This window comes from Equus quagga, chromosome 6, assembly GCF_021613505.1.
Source record: "Equus quagga isolate Etosha38 chromosome 6, UCLA_HA_Equagga_1.0, whole genome shotgun sequence".
Classification (NCBI taxonomy): domain Eukaryota; kingdom Metazoa; phylum Chordata; class Mammalia; order Perissodactyla; family Equidae; genus Equus; species Equus quagga.
This window is the reverse complement of record NC_060272.1, coordinates 106050992-106071206: the sequence shown is the minus strand read 5'-3', so window position 1 is coordinate 106071206 and position 20215 is coordinate 106050992. Positions and strand designations below refer to the sequence as shown.

General features: G+C 34.9%; 1 protein-coding gene across 7 annotated transcripts in view; it reads left to right on the top strand.

Annotated features, from left to right (window-relative positions):
- The window catches only part of RFX3 (regulatory factor X3), a 264256-nt gene that overhangs the window by 21980 nt on the left and 222061 nt on the right, over window positions 1-20215 (top strand). The gene's annotated exons all lie outside the window — the stretch shown is intronic.

Genomic DNA, 20215 nt, shown 5'->3' with positions numbered 1-20215 from the left:
TTCAGTACCCTCAGTTCTGCATTTTAAAAGTCAGATTATACAGTACCTTTATTTTCAGTTGACTTAATACCTTTTTTCAAGTTTTCAAATGTTTAAAAGTGACTAGTAGTAGTAGTTAAAAAGTGAAAGTGGTGTGAGAAGTTTTAAAATATGTTTTTAGCTGATATCACTCTTCTAATCAGGTGTTTGTGTCACATTCCTTTTATAAATTTTAGTATTAGAAAACTCTTCCTTTGTACATCAACATCCTTTTGACCTTGACTAAACAAATTGTAGAAATAATTTGAAAAAACATATCTTGGGAAATACTCTGTCAGCAGGAAGGAGAAATAATGTTATATTTATGACTCTGGTAATGATTTCTTTTCTCTTTATAATTGGTAAGCTATGACTACTAAAAAGAATTCTAACCTGTAAGTCATTGGTTACCAACCCTAATTATGTGATTTATCAGAGAACCTGCAATTCTTGATAAAAAGGTTATGAAAGTAAAAAAAATCAGAATTCAGTTCTATTCAGCAACATTTATTGAGGATCTTTGATTTTTTTTTTAGGAAGATGTGTATGTGGAAATGAATCAAATATGATAGGGTGTTGTAAATCCAAGAAAACTAGAATGTGCAAAAAAGAGGCTTAATTCTATGGGGATGAATGCATTATTCTCTAAAGCTACATACTCCTATTGGTTTTTTTAAGGATGCCACACTTTATAATTATTGCAGGTTTGTAACAAACAACAGAAGGCTCTTTCCAGCAACACTTCCATTATAAGATTTCTGTCCTCATTTAAAAAATTTTTATTCTTTACTTTGCTCCGTTGCCTTTTAGTTAATAGTGCCTGACAGGATCCTAAGTATTAATGTAGCCAGTTTAGAACTTGGATTTTTTCAGAGCAGATTCTTGCAGTATTATTTACTACACTTGACTAGTAATTGACCAGCTATTGAATAACTGCTTTAAAAGTTAACACATTTCCTAACACATGCCCTGTAAATGCTATGCTCATAAGCAGAATCTGACTTCAGTAACTTTATTGACTACTGTGTGTGTGTAATGTGTAGTGTATGTGTTTTAATGTTTTGTTGTTGTTTGGAAAAAAATCAATTTTCATTACTTTTAGAAAGATTTTCATATGTTAAATCCTGCAGCTTTAGAATTAAGTTAAATTTTTCTTATCCTAAATGAGAATTGAAAAGTATTCAAATTACTTCATTATAAAATTAAGTTGAATCTTCAAGTTACTGATCACTTGGGTTTTACATCATAAATGTTACTGATATCACTGCATCTTTTAAGAATGTTTTCTTTTTTGAGTTGTTGCATGCCTTCTTAAGTAAGGATGGATCAAGGAAAACAAAATTATTAAATATAAAATTTTTGTATTTTCCCTTTTTTCCTCATCTATAAAATGAATCAAGTTTCTTTCTGCAAGTTTTCTTTCAATTATTCTCTTTCCAGCACATTCTTGTCTCTTTATCATCCTTTATGTCCCTTTTTCTCCCATTTGCTCTGTTCTCTGCTTGGCTTATAGGCTGTTTCAGTTCTAACCCGTCTTAGTCAACCAATTCTCTTCCTGCCTCAATCTCAGTTCTTTGGTCAGATGTTGCCTTTGCCCCTCTCAGCCTGCTTCAGCTCTCCTTTATCATTGGATTCTTTGTCGTTCTTTTTTGGATAGTTGTTTCACATTCCTCCACTTTTTCTTGGTACTTTTAGAGAAATAGTTAATTTCCTTTACTCTGCTTCCTATGGTGTGTACTGAGAAGAAAAGGTAAAACAACCATTGAGGGACAGATATACATGGCTCTTTAAAAAAGAATAATGTAGTTTAGTTGACAGATTATTTTCAAAAAGTGCTCCCAGCTCAGAGTAGTTAGATAAAAGGGTTAAATGTTACCATGAATGTAGATAAAATGTTGCCTGGCTTTTTTAAAAAAATGTATTTTTAACTTTCAGAAGTTGAAGGCAGTATTAGTATAGCCAAAATATCCTTGGAAAATTCTGTATAAATTTTCATTGTTAAGATGATTGTTGTAAAATCCTATTTTTGGTTATCTGTATGGTCTTTGGTATTTTATGATAGATCAACTTCATCTTTTTGCTTCAAATACTTTATGAAAAAGACCTGTCATACATAAGTACATAAAAGTCAATACAATTTCTTCTTTTAAAGAAGATAGAAATCCTCTCTCATCCTCTGGCCCTTTGTAAATTCTGTCTCATGCACTTTGTTTAGCAGTATTTTATTGATAGACTCTACTATCTTTCTCCTCTGTTCTCAGTTACATTCAAGCAATGCTATCTAATTATAGTGAATTTATGTGAATAATTTATTGAGTGTTAATCTTTAAAGTTATAGAATATGCATTTGATAGGATAGAATAGATTTTAGAATTAATATAAAATCATTACTGACCAAAAGGGATGAAAAGAAAAAGAAAAAATGATCTTTCTTTTAATAAAATGAAATTAAGAATTTCTTCAGTTTCTCCGTGATTTTTTGGGAGGGAATGGGAAAGGTGCTTTTTAGTTTTGCATACTTCATGACTTCTGGGTTCCTAGGTTTAATTTATTTTTTTTATTATTGGAGTTTATATAAGTGCAATAGTTTATTTTTTTCATCAAAGTTGAAGGTGCTTAGTTTCAGGGAAAAAAATAAAAGTACTTTCTCAGCTCATTTATATCCATTATAACCTTTTAGGGGACTATATGGAAATAAAAACTTGGAGATGGTAGGTGGTATAATTGAAATGTAGATCATAATCTGTTCTTTGTTTGTTTTACCAAATTAGTTAGGGATTCTGAGGATACATTTTGAATATTTGTGTATGTTTAGCATTTTGTCCCTTTGTTAGAAATCTCTCAGTGTGACTTGTTTTTAATAGGATGTGTCTTGAATTGTGGGCCAATCACTCTTGAAAAGTATTAAGCCCTTTAAACACACTGGTCAGACCCATAGAGGGAAGCCTACAGGTTTATTAGCACTCCTTAGCGTGAAAGCACAGCATACCCTTCTAGGTTGCACAGCAACAGACTCCTAGCAACCATAATAGATTGAATTTCTAAGACTGACCAGGCCGGATGTAATAATAAAGCAAGAGGTACAAACAGTTGTCATGGTTTTCTTTTCACAGTAAGCTAGTTTGATTTGGGGAAGCTTAGGCTTTCAAAAAATGGGCAAACTTCTTATAAAACTACTACTGTTTGTGCACAGGACTTCTGGTATTAATAGTACCAAATTTAAAAATGGATCATAAAAAACCATAGCTACTGGTTAAAAAAAATAATATGCTCAAAATAAAACAACAAAAAGGTAAAAGGATTATTATGTAAAGAAGTTTTCAGGGGATTAGTTTTTTTTAGAGACTTATCATAAACTTAAAATTGAACTGTAGCAAAATAGTCATAACAAGTGTGCTTCTTAAAAATAAAAATAGTTTTGCTTTCTCTTTTTTTTGGATCTTCTATTTAATTTTGCAGCAACTTGTAGTTTTGTGTGTGCAATTTAAGTGGCTGTGCATATAAAACTAATGCTTATAGTAAACTTTGAAAATTTATCCAAGGCAAGATGCTATTTGAACTCTATATGAACAATGTTTTTTGAAATTATGACCTAATAACTAATGGAGCAGAGAATTTATTGAAGAAGAAAGAATAAAGTAGTAAAATGTGCAATCCTCCACAGTGACAGTGAAAGTGTCTGTGATTTTCCTGAAGGTGTAATATTGTGCTAGAACTTTTTCAGCATTTCTCCTGTGTATCCTCTGTATGTGTTTGCTACGTAGCTGTGAAAAAGAGATTAATTCAGATACATTCACACCCTGAAACAGGATGCCTCCATCAAAAGAAACGGATCCTCATATAGCTGCTGGAGTTGGGAGTGGAACTACAGCCTTTGACAGCAACAAGCTGTAAATATACACACATGCTAATACCCTTGATTTGTTCATCTTTTGTGTCAGCATTTGGAAAAGATTGTTAAAGTGGCAGTTATAGTAAAGACTGGCAATTACATTAAACAGCAGAAATTAGGTATTTGTGACCTATTATATTTCATTAAAAAGACTTCCTTATTAAAATGGCACCGCTTAGTCTGATTACTTGACAGTTACCCTAAACAGATTAGAAAATACACAGCTTTAGCTGAGGTAAAATCAACATCTTAAGCAAGCACATGGCATAGAACAAGTAAATGGTATAAAATAAACCATTTTTTTTAACAATAAATTTACTTTAGGTAGAGATGTTAGTGATTAAGTGGCATGCTCTTTTGCATGTCTATGGTAATGGCTTACCCAAAGTGGCATTTTTCCATTGAGATATTTTTAATACACCCACCTAATATTATACTAGCTTCCTACTAGAGGATCTTATTATGAGGCGTCATAGATCCAGGGATCAGCATGGCATCACCAGAGAAACTTTTTCCTGCTCACTGATGAATTATTATCCCAATTCAGTGTAAATGCTACCTTTATGAGGCAGAACTTGAACTTTCGGAAGTTTTATCACTAGATTATCAATTTATGAAATATTTTTAGTGTTCTTTATCTTTTAATAATACGATAGAGCCACGATGAGTTTAATACTTGAATTTAAGCATCACTTTAACAACATTGAATTGTCTGCTTTTCTAGAAAAAAATTTATTATCTGGCTCTTGTTACCTTCAATGATATTTCTGAAATTTTACTGCTGCTTACTTTGTTTCTTCTATGTTTTACATAGTGACTGTATAGCATTTTATAGGACAGTCCTGCCTGTCAGTTATTCTAAGTGTTTAGTAATTTATTAGTAATTTAGTAGTTATTCTAAGTAGTTTAGTAGTTAAGTAGTCTGACCTGCTACACGTTCTAACAATTCACGACTTTGTCCCCATCTTCTACATCGTGAGGCATGGATATGCATGGTAGTTCAGCCTGTGGGTATGAAATCAGAGCTCACTCTTGAAGATGCAACACAGGTTCAGTATAAAGGAGTTTTGTGGGAAGATTACCTCCCTCAACTAATCTTGAATATAGATTTTTGTCAGGACTGTCACAATGTTAATAGAAGGCTGTTGTAGTACTTGCATGGAACTGTAAGATTCCACAAAGATGCAAACTATAGTATGTGAGACACTTGTGCTAATTTAACATACACAAATATCCATGACTACTTATGTCTTTAGCTTAAAAAAATAAAAGTATCTGATGCACATTGCATGAGGTCCGTCGGCGTGCAAAATTGTTAGGAAAAGCTGTAAATCCTAGTCTTTGAAGTAAGATAGACCTGAGTTCAAATCCTGGCTTTGTCATTTGATAGCTAATTATCCTTAAACAAATTCCTTAACTACTTTGATCTCATTTTTTTTAATGTCCATATGGGGATATTACCTATTCAATTGGGTTATAAAATGAAAAAGTGAAAGATAAAACAAGATAGGTGTATATAGAGAACTTAGCATGGCAGTCTAGAATTAGCACTCGAACTGTGGTGGCTAGTATTATCAATATCATCTTTCTAGCTTACTCCTTATGGTAGGATGTGAGGAGAGTTTTGCCGGAGAGGGTGACAGCTGAAAATAGTAACATGGAACTGCATGTAATCAGAAACAGAATTGTTTTCAAAGAGGGATATTATGTACCATATATTTTATTAAGTCATTTTCAGTTTTGGTCAGTGGGTAGACCCAGAATTCTTTAGAGTAAACTTTAATGAAATGACCCCTCTTCACAGCTTCAAATCTTGGGTCAGGATCTTTAAAGGTTACCAGAGCAATAATTGATAGGAAAAATATGCACTAAACAGATAAAATACTTACTACCTGCACAAAGGGTAGAATTTAAAGGGCAAAGTTATTTGTTTTAGTAAATATGATGAACCTTAAATTATTTAAACGTTTAGCCTCTCTCCAAATTTTTCTTCCACTTAAAGAGCTATGAGAGCAGGAATAAACTGTCCAGCCTTATGTTAGCACCTTATATTATTGACACAAGAGAACTGAAAATGAATATCAATAGCTTCTGCTGAGAAGTAAGGCAACAGTGGAGTCACATAAAAATCTGATTACCTTTGGTACTGTTTGGCCTACCCCTTAAAAAATGTTCAACATGCTCACCATAGATTTACAAAAAAGTTTAAATTTTAATATATTCTGTTGTTGCTAAAGGGGTCATAAAGGCATTTAATGAGAAGATGATATTTGCCAAAGAACAGAAGTTGTTTAAAGTATAACAGCTTGAAGTAGCCAGTGGGATTAAACGGGGTTAGGCAATGGCTATCCTGTTTCAATTCTTTGAAGAAGGTAATTCCAGCCTGAGCTTAAGGAGAGGAGGAGGTACAGGACATACTTAAGCTCGCCTTGATGTTTGCAGAGGGGGAAGAATGCCAGGCTGCAGTGATGCTTAGAGCCGAGGGAAAATGGCCCTTGGTGTTATGCAGGTACGGTTTGTCAGATAAAATTGCTAGTGGTCACCAGTAGTTCTACAAGTTTTAAATTAATGAATTTTTTCTTGAGTATAATTTATGTGCTTATATTGTTAAACTGTTTAATGATATAAGTTTGAAGAATTAAATATTGCCCAAAACGTTAAGTTGGGAAATTTTAAATTTCAGAATTAAATAAAATCTATTCTGATAGAAGCCATTTTTTGACATCAGCGAATACATAGCTCTGATTTATCATCTTGTACAAGTGCTGCAATTGTCCACTTGTAAAAATGTAGAACATAATTGTACCTTTTGTACTTAATTGGATATTATGTCCAGCTCAGTGAAGATTCATATATTAGCTTCATAAATATTCTCTGCATAGAATTTTTTCTCCTAAAAATGAAGAAACTTTTACTTTATAATTATCTTTTTTTCCTTGATATTCTTAGCACTTTGAATTGTTGGATTGGGGAAATATACTATGTGTATATATACATTTATATACATATGTATGTAATTATCTGTATATATATATATATATATATATGCATACACACACACATACACACATGAAATAGCATAAACTTTCTTTAGGGCAGCCTAAAGTTAGAATTTTTCATATTGAGATAATTGCTAGGTGAGAAAAACTAATTGAACTATCAAACTAGTCCAAACTGTCACTGTTGGTAAATCCTTTTTTCACCAAAGTCTTTTATTCAAACTGTATACTGTATATGAATTCTGTTAGAAGTGTGAATGGAAGACCCCTGGGGTCACCAGCCCCAGGAGATCCTCCCTTTTTCAACTAAATGTCTATGTGAGGGTGCGTTTTCTTCATCTACTTAACCAAAACAGCAGATCGAGTGCAGAAGTAGATACGAGAAGCTAGTTGTCTTTTATTAAGCAAGACATTAAAGATGTTTATAAAATGTAAAACGATGCCACTCTTCTCATGAAATCTTTTTTGTTTTGTTAAGATGCAGTGGTTTTATTGTCATTTTAAAATTAGTAAATATTTATTACATTTCTCCATTTTATTTTCCAATATGATGAATATGGATAGACATAACTGCTGATGTACTGAAGCCTGTTCTTAACAGCTCGAGAGAGCCAGTGTTGCTCATCTGTTCTTAACTCTGCATTCAGATGTCACATTGCCGGTTTGAAACTAGCCGTGTTGGGAGTATTTACACCTTGGAAATGAGCAGAAACTACAAATTTGGCTTTTGCTGGGTGAAGGAAGGAGGGCTGGCTGTTAAATATTTACTAGGGCACAACTAGATATAATGCACATACATAAAATTTCTTTGGGATTCTCAAAAAAATTAAGATCTAAATGGGTTCCAGAACCAAAAAATCTGCTCATTATAAAAGAACTGCTGCTAATTACTGTGCAAACTTAACACCAAAGTCTATGCTAATATATCATCAAGGCAGATTTTCAGCCTGAGGCTCTGTCTTTAGAGCCACTTTACCAGGCTCTCCTATACTGCCTTCTAAAGAGATTAACTCCATGAAGTTATTTGAAGTCAAAAGGTATGTCATACCCTTTGTGGTTCTCACCATGCTAAGTACATAGCCCAATGACCTGTTGACCAACTAGAAACTGTGAGTATTGTGGGGATACAGAAAATAGGGGAAAAATATTCTGGGCTTGAGTAGTTAGAAAAGTCTTCAGGAGGAGGTAAGATGTGCTTGGGGGGTGTATTGGCTGTGTGGAAGGGCTTAAGCACATGCTAGAGGTAGAGGCAGGCGTGATTTTGGTGCGAAGAGTTTGTTGGCAAATAATGAAGCAGATGGAGTAGAAGGGAAAATCAGGCTAGGGATTTGGAACTTAACTGGATAGAGCATAACCAGCCAGTGTCTATTTTTTAAAGTGGATCACATGTGAAGATGAAAGTGGTGCCTTAGGGAGATTAGTCTGGCAGATCTGTGTAGATTAGCAGGGAGTGGGTCAGAAGCCAGATAAATTTCGCTTAATCATCTGAAAGGAAGTATAGGGTGAAAACCCTGGGCTTTTAATTTAGACAGATCATGTTTAGAATCTCCTCTTCTGTCATTTTGTTACTTTCAATTCATGGATAAGATGCAGATGACTAGCCAGTGGGGTGGTTGTAAGTAACGCAAAAGGTATGAAAGAGCTTAGTACAGGTTGGATGCTTGGTCCTATGCTAGGACCTTCAGTGAGAGGTATTATCAATGCCAATTTTACTGCTACTACAGCCACTTCTAGTATAGTAATCATTATTTGATAGGTTATAATGAATATTGGAGCCAGGAAACCTTCAGTGAAAATAGGATGTGGAAACCAGGCCCATCCGTAACACTAATGGGTGCAGGAATACAAGTGGAAGCTTGCTCATTATGTTTCTACATACATACATCAGCTGTTAAATAAAATATGCTATTACCTCCTAATTTGACCAATACAACCTTATAATGAGATGGATGACCATTTAGAATTCTCACATTTTACAGGAGTTCTGTTCTAGAATGTATTTGCAAGGGAGACCTGGCCTTCAGTTACCTCGTCCTTGTCCTGCAGTCTCTCTCCTTTTCCCTGCATCCTAGGCTCTTTGCCATAGCATGTCCACATGCCCTCTCCCCAAGAAACCTCGCCCCACCCCTCGCAAGCTATTTCTTGACTACCCCTCAGGCCTAGAGGTGGGTATGCCTGCATCCCCGTCTGTCCTGGGGACCATAGTCCAGGGCTCTGCAAGGAAATTTGGGTCCTGAAAATCTACTGAGGTAGAGTCCAGAGGAGTCAGAGAGCATGGCCCCGGGCTGTGCAGACTTCTCACTTTATGAGGAAGTAACTGACCACAGGACCAAAGTGGGTTCTCTAAAGTGCAAAGCCCAGCCAATGGCCCCTTTTGCCTGGGTGTCAGGGTGGTGCCAGAAGGGATCATCTGACATGAGTGACAAGTCAGCAGGACTTGTTTACTATTAGTTGTGGTGTATGAGAAAATGAGAGTAAAAAAGATAAAAGGTCACTGGGTTCCAGGAGAATTATACAGCCACTAAGAAAATTAGAATGATATGTGAGAGCAGATGAGGTGGGACCTGAAAGCAAAATAACTGTTTTGCTTACCATTATGTCCTCTATCACCTAATCAACTTCTAGCACATTGCCAAGCACACAGTAGTAACTCAATACATGTTGAAAGGCAAGATGAAGATATTTTGAATAGCTGTGCCAGAGCTGTGAGAAGAAAGTCACTGTAGAATATGGAAAGAAACAAGGAAAACAAGTTCTTGTGGGGCCTATTTAGAGCTTTGAGGGAGGGATCATCTTGCTGTGATTGGCATGGTAGAGTGTGAGCTACTTGTGTGTGGCGACCACGTGCATTTAATATTTGTATGTGTGGTACCTGACGTAGTCACAGTTCTTTCTTAAATGAATAATTGAATAATATATGAGAACAGACTTTAAGACATGAATTGGATTTTAAGGTTAAATGGTAAGTGACAAAGACAGCTTTGTATCAGTTAACTGATATGGTGGCTGAATTGTAATAATTCAAGGAATGAAGAGATGCTAAGCAATTGTGTTAGTATCAGAATGAGGTGGTGAAAGTTGTGTTCAAAGAGGTTTTACTTGTGACCTGTTTGAAGAGGAATAGAGGACACAGATAACTGTAGATTCGCTTGAATTTTCTAATTTGGTATTCATTTAACAAGTTACATATAGGGGATCATGGTTGGAGAAAAGAATTAGAGTTAAAGGAGTAGGTAGAATTATCTTAGAAACCTAGGTATGTGTAACTCAGTCATTTGCTCAGAGTTGTTATGAAGTATTGTTTAGTCACTTAGTTTATAATAAATGTGTACAATAATACTTCATGTCAGAAAATACGCTATATTCCAAAATGACAATAAAGTAATAGGAAAATCTGGTAATAGGATTTAAATGGCCAAGTTATTTTTGAGAACTCTGGTGTGTTAGTGTAGATTATTGCATTTTTGCTGTATCTGACTTATAATCGCCTAAACACACAGCAAACACCTGTGATTATTTTAGTGATCCTTTTCTTGTCTTGTTCAAGTAACGCCAAATATGTGTGTTTAGACTGTTGCCTGTTCATATATACTCAGCTGTGCCTGGTTGCCTTGTTATTTTTCTAAGTTTAATGGATCAACATAAAAATTTATGGCAACTGTCACTTAATGTCACCTTTACCTTTAAAGGAAAGCAAACTAAACTAAATCCTGCCAGGCAGCTATGATGCTGTTTATAGTTGACTAAATGATCAGATATACTCTGTGCTAAATTGATCTCTAATATCATGGGCCAAATTTAGGACAAAAAAGTATGAACATATATAAACAAATACACTTAAGTATGTGTTTGTATTATCAGTGTTACCCTAAATTTACTTTATTAGCTAATAAAAATTATTAGTTTAAAAATAGCCTTGCCTGTTCTCCTGTGAACCAAAGTTTTCTTTTTAAAATTTCCGTAAAACTGAATAATCATGCGTATCTTATTAATTTCCTCAGCTTTGTGACGTGCTTATGCATTGCTTTTACTTGTTTATTTTTAAGAAACAAATCTCGTTTATTTTTAAGGAATATGTCAGCTGCTAACCCATTCTCACTTTTACTTCTCTATATACAAGAAGTTAGCAGCCTGACTCTCAGAATTGTTTGGTCTCTCATCTTCACAATTTAAAAGTACAGATTCATTCAAAGAATCCTTCTCTTTATTTTTTTCCCTCACTTATAATTTTTTTGGCTAAATATGAAACTTTTAAAAATATAGATACAGTCATGCAAAGAAATATTTTAAAAATAATTCAGTTGCATGGCAATTAATATTTATTCACAAACCCAAAAATTTAAAAAAATTACATAGTTTCTAGATTTCAAAGAATTCATTTATAATGTTAACCTAATTCTTCTTGCTTTTAATATTTTAGGCCACTTGGTCGTTCTGGCATTTTATGGTAGAGAATACATTCATTTTGGCTCATGGAAAAAATATGAGGTAATTGATCACGTTCTCTATAAATTCTGAACTATACGTACACAAAACAGAATATTTTAATCTATCAACTATAACATTTCATATCTGAATTTTTTCAATAGCTTTTTTGATAGGTAAGATTTTTTTGTTTTTTGTTTTTTTTGCTGAGGAAGGTTAACCCTGAGCTAACACCTATTGCCAATCTTCCCCCCTTTAGCCCTGAGCTAACATGTGTGCCGGTCTTCCTCTACTTTATATGTGGGTCGCCACCACAGTATGGCTGATGTGTTTGTGCCTGGGACCCAGAGCCATGAACCCAGGCCACCAAAACAGAGTATGCCGAACTTAACCACTAGGCCATTGGGCTGAGCCCTATATAGAATGTTCTTGATGGTTGGCAGTAGTTAATATGGTGAGGAACTTTTTCTTTTTTTACTACTTGTATATGTTTAAGACAAAATAGTATTGACTGTTCTTCACATTGTTATGTGGTTACAGTCATTATTTTTAAATGATTTGGTTAGCTTAGCTTTCTGTGCAGCCACGGAAACCATTACTTTTGTACCCATGTGTCACCCTGCATGGTACCTTCTTCTATTGGCATTCTATAATGGCAGTCCACTAAGTGTATATGCCTCATACATTTCCTTAGTTGTTTCATAGATAACCAAACATCAAGCCTGTATCAGAGTTAATTCAAATTAAAGATAGCTGTCCTTATGAAATCCAGCCAATGACATGGTAGCTTGTGGATCAATGGATATTAACTGTTTGGTAGAATAATGAGCTCACATACTGCTGACGTCATAATTTCTCTGCTCAATAATGGGTTGGTTATGTAGGAATGTGCAGCAGTTTGGTGTATGAGCTTCTGCTTCCACTACAACAGTACTTTAAAGAAAGGCCCTCCATTGCATTCAGAAAGGTGAAAAGAGCAGGGTTAGGAGTGGGGCGGGGGTATGGGAGGGGCATCAGAAGGATAGGTCTAGAGTCCGAGTACATGTAAGCTGTTCATCATCCTTGGTCTTTGAGATTATTGTTTGCTCCCAAATTGCTTCCTTACCTTTCCACATGGTCTAAATGCAATTGCCAGCCCATTCAAGATGATAAAACATTGCTATTTTAACATTTTTTCAGTCTTCGGCTTCTATGGGAAGATAAATGCACAATCTGCCGTTTAAGAGAGTTAACCAAGACTGGAGAGAAATACGCTGGAGCTGTATCCTCCATTTAAAACCTGCAGTTTTATAAAAGTTCTCCACAGCGTGCACCAAAAATTCCCCTATACATTTTCCAAAAGTTTATTATGGATATAAGGTTACAAGAAAGAAAAATTGAATAGTTTTGTGTCTAAGACCTCCGTAACATGAACAGAAAACTATGCATTTATGTATAGGAGTTTTAATTTAAGAGCTATAATCTTTATCACAGATAGTATATTTAAAGGGACAGTACCAACTCTCTCAGATAGTTTTCTTAGAAAATCTTACAACTTTATCATATTTCTAAAACCATTTGATTTGTCTGTATCAAACAAATCTGACATTTTTTTCCATATCACTTAGTTTCATGATTGACAGCATCTGATATGGATGTTGATCTCATACCTAATAATTGTGAAAGCTCGTATAGTATGCTATACTTTAATAGACATATACTTCTATTAAAAGTGCTTACAAATAATGGTGATTAGAAATAATTTAGAGGAAATTTAAAATAAAAATGAATAATATGTTGGTGGAGTCCTTTCTTTGGGAAAGTAGTGGGAGATGAGCTTACCTTGAATTATCCTGAGAAGCAATAGAGAGCAATTATATGCATCTATCCCACCTTCCCCCATCTATCCTTCCCACCTTTTCCCTTTTAATCTGGTTTTTGGACCTTCTTTCATTTTGATAGCCTTAAACTCCTTTGTTATATGTGAAATAAGGAAGTTGTTTTGGGGAGGGGAGTGGTAGGGAAAGAAAACTGTTTGTTTTTACGTATTGCATAGCATATAGGACAGTAATTATAATAGACTTTATATTTACATAGTAGATCACACCTTACAGAGTGCTTTTGTTAGCAGCATTTTATTTAACTTCTCCCGACTGATCAGTTATCTGAGGTAAGGATTGTCTCCATATTATGGATGCGGAAACCAAGACTGAGAGAAGTTAAGAAACACCTTTGGGGTTACATGGCAAGTAGGTAGAAGATCTAGCATGTGAATCCAGATCTTGTGACTCTTACTTTAGTAATGTTATCCACTGTTTTAGTAATTCTGCAATCAAAGAAGTTCCTCAGGAGCCACCTTGGGGAATCAGGAGCAGGTCTACTTTTGTCTTTTTTGCTGTTGGAGCTCTGAGGAGTACATCATTAGAAGATAGACTTTCAGAGTCACTGCTTCCCTTTGTGCAAGCGATATAAGTTAGAGTAGCAAACTGTACTCTCTTTTTGTTCTTGCATTCTGTTAGATGTGATGAGCAAGGGTATATACCTCTTTTCCTACTGGCATTGTGGATCTTGAAACAAGAATTAGACTCTTGGTATTTTCCTTTACTTCTGTTCCTCTTCAACAAATATTTACTGAATTAACACAGCACACAGGATACGTAAGTTACTAGGTTTTTACCAGGCTGATGATAATTGGCTTTAAAGTAGCATTATAGTTTTAAAAACATAAATATAAAAAGTTATAAAAACTAAAATATCAACTGTCTATATTAAGCATATCATGTCTTAGTCATAAAATGACATTAATAAGTGTCATCATTTTTTTATACAATGTAAAATATTGCTTGGATTTCATAAACCCAAATCTGGTAGTTAAGCACATTGGTTCTTAAATGTAATTTCCATAATCTACTGTATGTGTATAGAGCTTTGAAAATTCTAGGTTATAGTAGCATTTATGAGTAATGATAATAGTATCTAGAAATGGTTCCTTTGTCATATTATAAAATTCTAGAGTCTTTGATAATAATTATTCCCAAAATATGTTTTTACCTTACCTACGTATGCATTTAAGCTTTACTGTATTGTGAAAATCTATGGAATTATCTGTGAATAGAAATAAATCCCACTAGTGGTCCAACAAAAACATCATGAAATGTAATAATGGTTAAAAGTTGATCACACAAATGCAAGAGAAGAGTAATTGTTTAGACTCAAAGTCATAGCATTCTATAAATTGAATATGTGTCAACAGTTTTGCACTTTTAGAAATGAGCGTGACTCTGGAATATTAATTTTCTTAAACCTAGTCATTGAGCTCTTAGAGTACTAAGCTAAACACTCTAAACTAATAATGTTAAATTATTTTCTCCACAATTCATTCTGGACATGGAAGAATTGGAGAGGCACTGAAAATCAGGGCAGCAAAAATGGATATTGCTAGGAGTGAGGAAAGATTCAAGCTGAGAAACTTGCTTATTTAGTCTAGGTAAAGGTGGAGGAGAAAGACTTTAAAATCTGTTTTCAAATTTATTTGTATTTCTCTTTATTTTTTGTTCAAACTTTCATTGAAACTCAATAAAGCAGCAAAATGGCAAGTATGTTGAGAAAGCCTTATCTCCTTGAAAGCCAGACCTAAATAGAATGAACTTAAGTTATAGAAAGGGTGATTCTAATTTGTCGTAAAGAAGACACTTCCTAAAAGGTCATTAAACTCTGGAATGGCAATTGAGAGATATTTAGGAGGTCATACCCCATAAAAATTTTTATGACCATAATGGTTAGTTATTCACCTAAATATATGTTTTATCTTTAAAGTCTCTACCAAGTTTAAGGTTGATTATAATTGTGCTGCTAATTGCTTGGAAATGTAATGCAATATGTACATAAATTTGCTCTTATAACTAAAGATGATATATGCAATTTAGGGAACTTCTTTTATTATTTTTTCAGAGATAGGATAAAAGTCTCAAGTGCATTTCAAATTTGGAGTTATAGAAAGAACCAAAATGCTCCTAATCTAAGAGATAATATAAATTCCATATTGTTATGTGCATTTAAAAAAGTACTTGATAAAAAATATAAAGGAAGCCTCATATAGCTGACTAATTTAAACAATTAGTCAAGAATGTGAGAATGAAGCTATATTCTTTGGCAAGGTGGTCTAGTGCAAACAGCACCTGGGTATTTGAGTTAATCAAACCTGAGTTTGAATTATGGTTCACTCACTTGTTACCTCAATATCCTTATGTAATATGAGGATAAAAACGCTTGTATTGCAGACTTGTGAAAATTAAATAAGGGATGTATGTAAAGTATATAATCCAGTGCTTGGCATAGAATAGTGTTTAACAGTGACAGTTCCCTTCATTCCCCCTGTAAGTCTTAAAGTTTCCTCAGGAGTTTGGATCAGGAAAACCAGTAGAGCATGGGGGGGATAAAGGAGCATGGTAAAGCCAAATTTAGACCCAGCAGTCTTAATCTAGAGCCCACACTCCTAAAGCACAAGGCTGTTTTGCCACCCAGTTGCCAAGGCAAGATTGAGCTTAGTTGGCACCAGTGTATAAGTCTTGAGCTGACAGAATTGCTGATCTTTACTAATAGAGGAAGGTATATACCTGGATATTGTAATGGAAAATAATCCTCTTATAATTTGTATTTGGATGTAGGCTCTTAGGCTTTTCTACATAGTTAGGTATAGATGTGTCTGTTTCTAGAATTCCCCTGAGTATAATGGAGCCCAACCACAAAGGCCTGTCTTGGGTCAAAGTAGAAAACTGTCTAGTTTCTCTGTTGTCCCTCTTCATCATTTTTTATTATCTGTATCTCACTCAGTGCTAGAAATGCCTGCTATGTAGTAGGCTAGAAATACAACATTGAACAAGAAAATTATGGTCCCTATCTCAACAGGGACACCATTGTCATTGTAGATAGGACAGTTCTTTGTGGGGTATCCCATGTTGCAGCATGTTTAGTGTCTGTGAGCCAAAATGGCGTTAGAACAATTCCTCCTCCCCAATCATTGTGGCAACTAAAATGGCCTCACATTTTTCCAAAGTTCCTGGGAGGAGGATGCGGCAGTGATATATCTGGATGTTATTCAGACTCAGCCCTGAGGATGGTAGCTGCCCACTTGCCTATCCACTATCCAAACTGAGTAATTGATTTTAAGCATTTTTTGTTTTTTCTGGAATCCTGGCTTCATTCAAAGCAAGTAGAGCTGAGAGCTCTACAAAGCAAATAACTAAACTGCGTACACTGGATACGATGGCCAAACTGAAAAGCAAGATTAGTTGTGGATAATCTTACCTGTGGCTAATTGAGAATTCTCATTAAACTGTGTAAATATCGAGCATAAGTTAATAAACTCCCAAGTTAACATACCAAATGATGCTAGATTTTTTTGAGCTGTAGAATCAGTCTCTAGGACTTTACATATGCAAGTTATTTCTCCAAGACATATCATATAGCTCATTTATGCCAAGTGTATTCTGTACACTTAAACGTTTCTGCTTCGCTTGTATTTTTTGAAGTGACATTTTTAAAGAAATTACAAATTCTAAATGATTTGTCAGTAGAAACAACTATGAAAGAATTACGATTTTGAATTTGTCATGTGAAAGAGGAATAAATGCAAATTTTCATTCACTATCCATATCAGCTGCTTTTTTTGGGGGGGGAAGATTGGCCCTGAGCTAACATCTGTTGCCAATCTTCTCTTTTTGCTTGAGGAAGGTTGTTGCTGAGCTAACATCTGTGCCATTCTTCCTCTATTTTGTATGTGGGACGCCACCACTGCATGGCTTGATGAGCAGTATGTAGGTCTGCACCTGGGATCCAAACCTGCAAACCGTGGGCTGCCGAAGCAAAGCGCATGAACCCAACTGCTGTGCCACCGGGCTAGCCCCCATATCAGCTGCTTTTTAATCAGAATTTTGTATTAAAAGTAATAACATTTGAAAATTCACTCAGGCTTCTGACAGTTGTCATTATTTTAAATGGGAATAATTTTATTGTATTATTACAGAAATTATATATGCTTAATGTAAAATATTTAGAAAACACAGAAAGGTACAAAGAAGAAAACAGAAAATCATTCTGCTCAAAGATTACTACACATCAGCTCACAAGATTACTCTCACATCTCAGGATTTCTCTCTTAGTGAGTGCATATGTGCTCACTCTGGTGCTCTTGGGTGTGCTTCTGCTCACACATGTGTGCTTGCTCTCTCTCTTCCTTACACAAATCTTATAAAAATTGGGTCATCCAATTTGCTTTTTAACTTTGGCACTCATATCTTGAACATATTTTTATGGTAATAAATAGCATTTTATATCTTTTTATTGCCATTGTATGAATTTATTTAAGCAATTTTCTAGACATTTAGGTGGTATCCTATATTTTGGTATTACGATTATTATATGTGCATCTTTGTGCAACAATTCCATTATCTCCTTTATATGAATTCTTAGGGATGGAATTGCTGGCTAGAAGGCTGGGTACGTTTTGAATGTTTTTATCAACTACCAGATTGCTCTCTACAGAGGTCATGCCATTTTATATTTCCAACAATAGTGCTTTAATATTTTGTTTCTTTGCGTGCTCTCCAACACTGGGTATGATCAGTCTTTGCAATTTTTTTGTATTTTTGCCAATCTGATAGTTGAAAAGAAAATCTCACTTGGATTTACATCTCTTTGATAACAAATGACAAAAAAATTTAAAAAGTGTATTAACCATTTGTGTTTCTTTTGTTGATTGTCCATTTATATCTTTAGCCCATTTTCCTCTTGGGCAGTTTCTTCTCTTCCTCCTCCTCTTCTTTCTTTTAAATTTAGAGATCTCTTTGTAACATAAGGATAGGAACATTTTTTGTCATTCATACTGCACATATTTTGCCATTTAAAAATATTTGTTTTGCTTTTAGAGACATTTTGGTACGTGAAGGTATCACTTTTTTTTTTTTCCAGTTGGTGTTCCCACATTCTAATATAGCCATTATAACTCATAATGACTCAGTAGATGGTCTAAAGATTAGATGTTTAAAAAAATGAAGGTACCACGGGGCTGGCCCCGTGGCTGAGTGGTTAAGTTCGCGCGCTCCGCTGTAGGTAGCCCAGTGTTTCGTTGGTTCGAATCCTGGGCGCGGACATGGCACTGCTCATCAAACCACGCTGAGGCAGCGTCCCACATGCCACAACTAGAAGGACCCACAACGAAGAATATACAACTATGTACCGGGGGGCTTTGGGGAGAAAAAGGAAAAAATAAAATCTTTAAAAAAAAAAAAAAAAAAATGAAGGTACTTTTCAGGTGGGAAACCATTTTGCTACCAAGGAAGGTGAAGAATTGCTCATGTTAATTAGATATGTTGGCTGTGATTACATTTTCAACGGCTGCTTATAAAAATAGGGATTATCAGAGGAAGATACTTTGATATAGTTGCAAGACTTCTTGTTTTAAAGCCAGATAGTCCTGGCTTTGTTTATTTGTTCTTTAAACAATAAATATTTATCAAGTACCTGTTGTACATTAAACATTTATAATGGTTTTTCTCCTTACTGGCTGTGTGACCATGGGCAAGTTACTTAAAGTAACCAATTTCGTGACTCAGTTTATTTATTTGTAAAAGAAGGATAATACCTATCTTGCTGAGTTATTTTAAGGGTTAGTTATAGTTTACCTGAAGTATCCAGCAGCACTTGGCATATAATTGGACAATAATAGATTAGTTGGTATCAGTGTTGTTATTCTTCATAGTAACAAAACATAATGTAACTTTAGCCCATTATTATATATAATATCATTGCTGTGGTAGTAACTTAGCATATGGAGTAATTACCTGTGATTATTATAGTTTTATTAATAGAGAGAATGTAGCCTAGCTAGGTTGACTATACTTAAGATCCTGTCAGATAATTAATACCTCCTTATATTTGTATAGCAGTGTAGTTTTCAAAGCTCTTTCTCAATTCTTTTATTATTCATTCTATACAGTCTTCCTATAAGATAAGATAAAGGCCTGTATAATTTTCCATTCTACAATTGAGGAGCTGAAGCTTGGAGAGAATTATTGACTTGTCTAAGGTCGTATGGCTTGTAAGTGATTAATCAGGTTCATATTTTCCATCTACCTATGATTAAGATTCTCACTGAGCTTAGTTTGACCCTCAGTATGGGAAGGAACAGAGAATGGAATCTGACTGTAGTTGCCCAGTCTTCCTTTAGCGTTAGCCATTTTATAATTTCTTGTGCTTACTCCCATTCCAGTCATCTGAACATTGACCTTCTGTTTTAGTTGTCTGTTGCATTGATGGTGGTTACAGTGAACCACACCTCTTGCCCTTGTGAAGTCTCTTTCCTTTCAATGTGGACTGGGCCTGTAGCTTACTTAAATAAACAGTATGCAAGAGAATTAAAGCTGTGCCAGGTCTGCGTGTAGGCCTAAGAATGTCAGGTAGCTTTTGTTTTTGTGTTTTTGGGAGAATTGTAAGAATCATGTAAGAAATCTAGAAAGAGCATGTGGCAAGGAGGCGACATGGAGAGAGAGAGAGGCCCTGAGGTTACATGGAGAGAGAGGCCTAGCCATCCTAGTATTCTAGCTGAGCCCAGTTTCCACCTACCAGCTGAAAGCAATCATATGAGTGACCACCAGCAAGATGAGCAGAAGAAATGTCTAGCTGAGTGCAGCCCAGATTGCAGAATTATGAGCAAATAAAATAGTTGTTTACTTCAGCCAGTAAGTTTTGGGGTGGTTTGTTACACAACAATAGAAAAGCAAAAGAAGCATGACAGTGTTCTTAAAAATGAAAGTTTTGCTAAAGAATGTTTACTTTTCTTGGCCTATTTTGACAGTTTTGGTCTTTCCCTGGCTTGCCAATATCAGGCAGTGTTGAAGAGAGG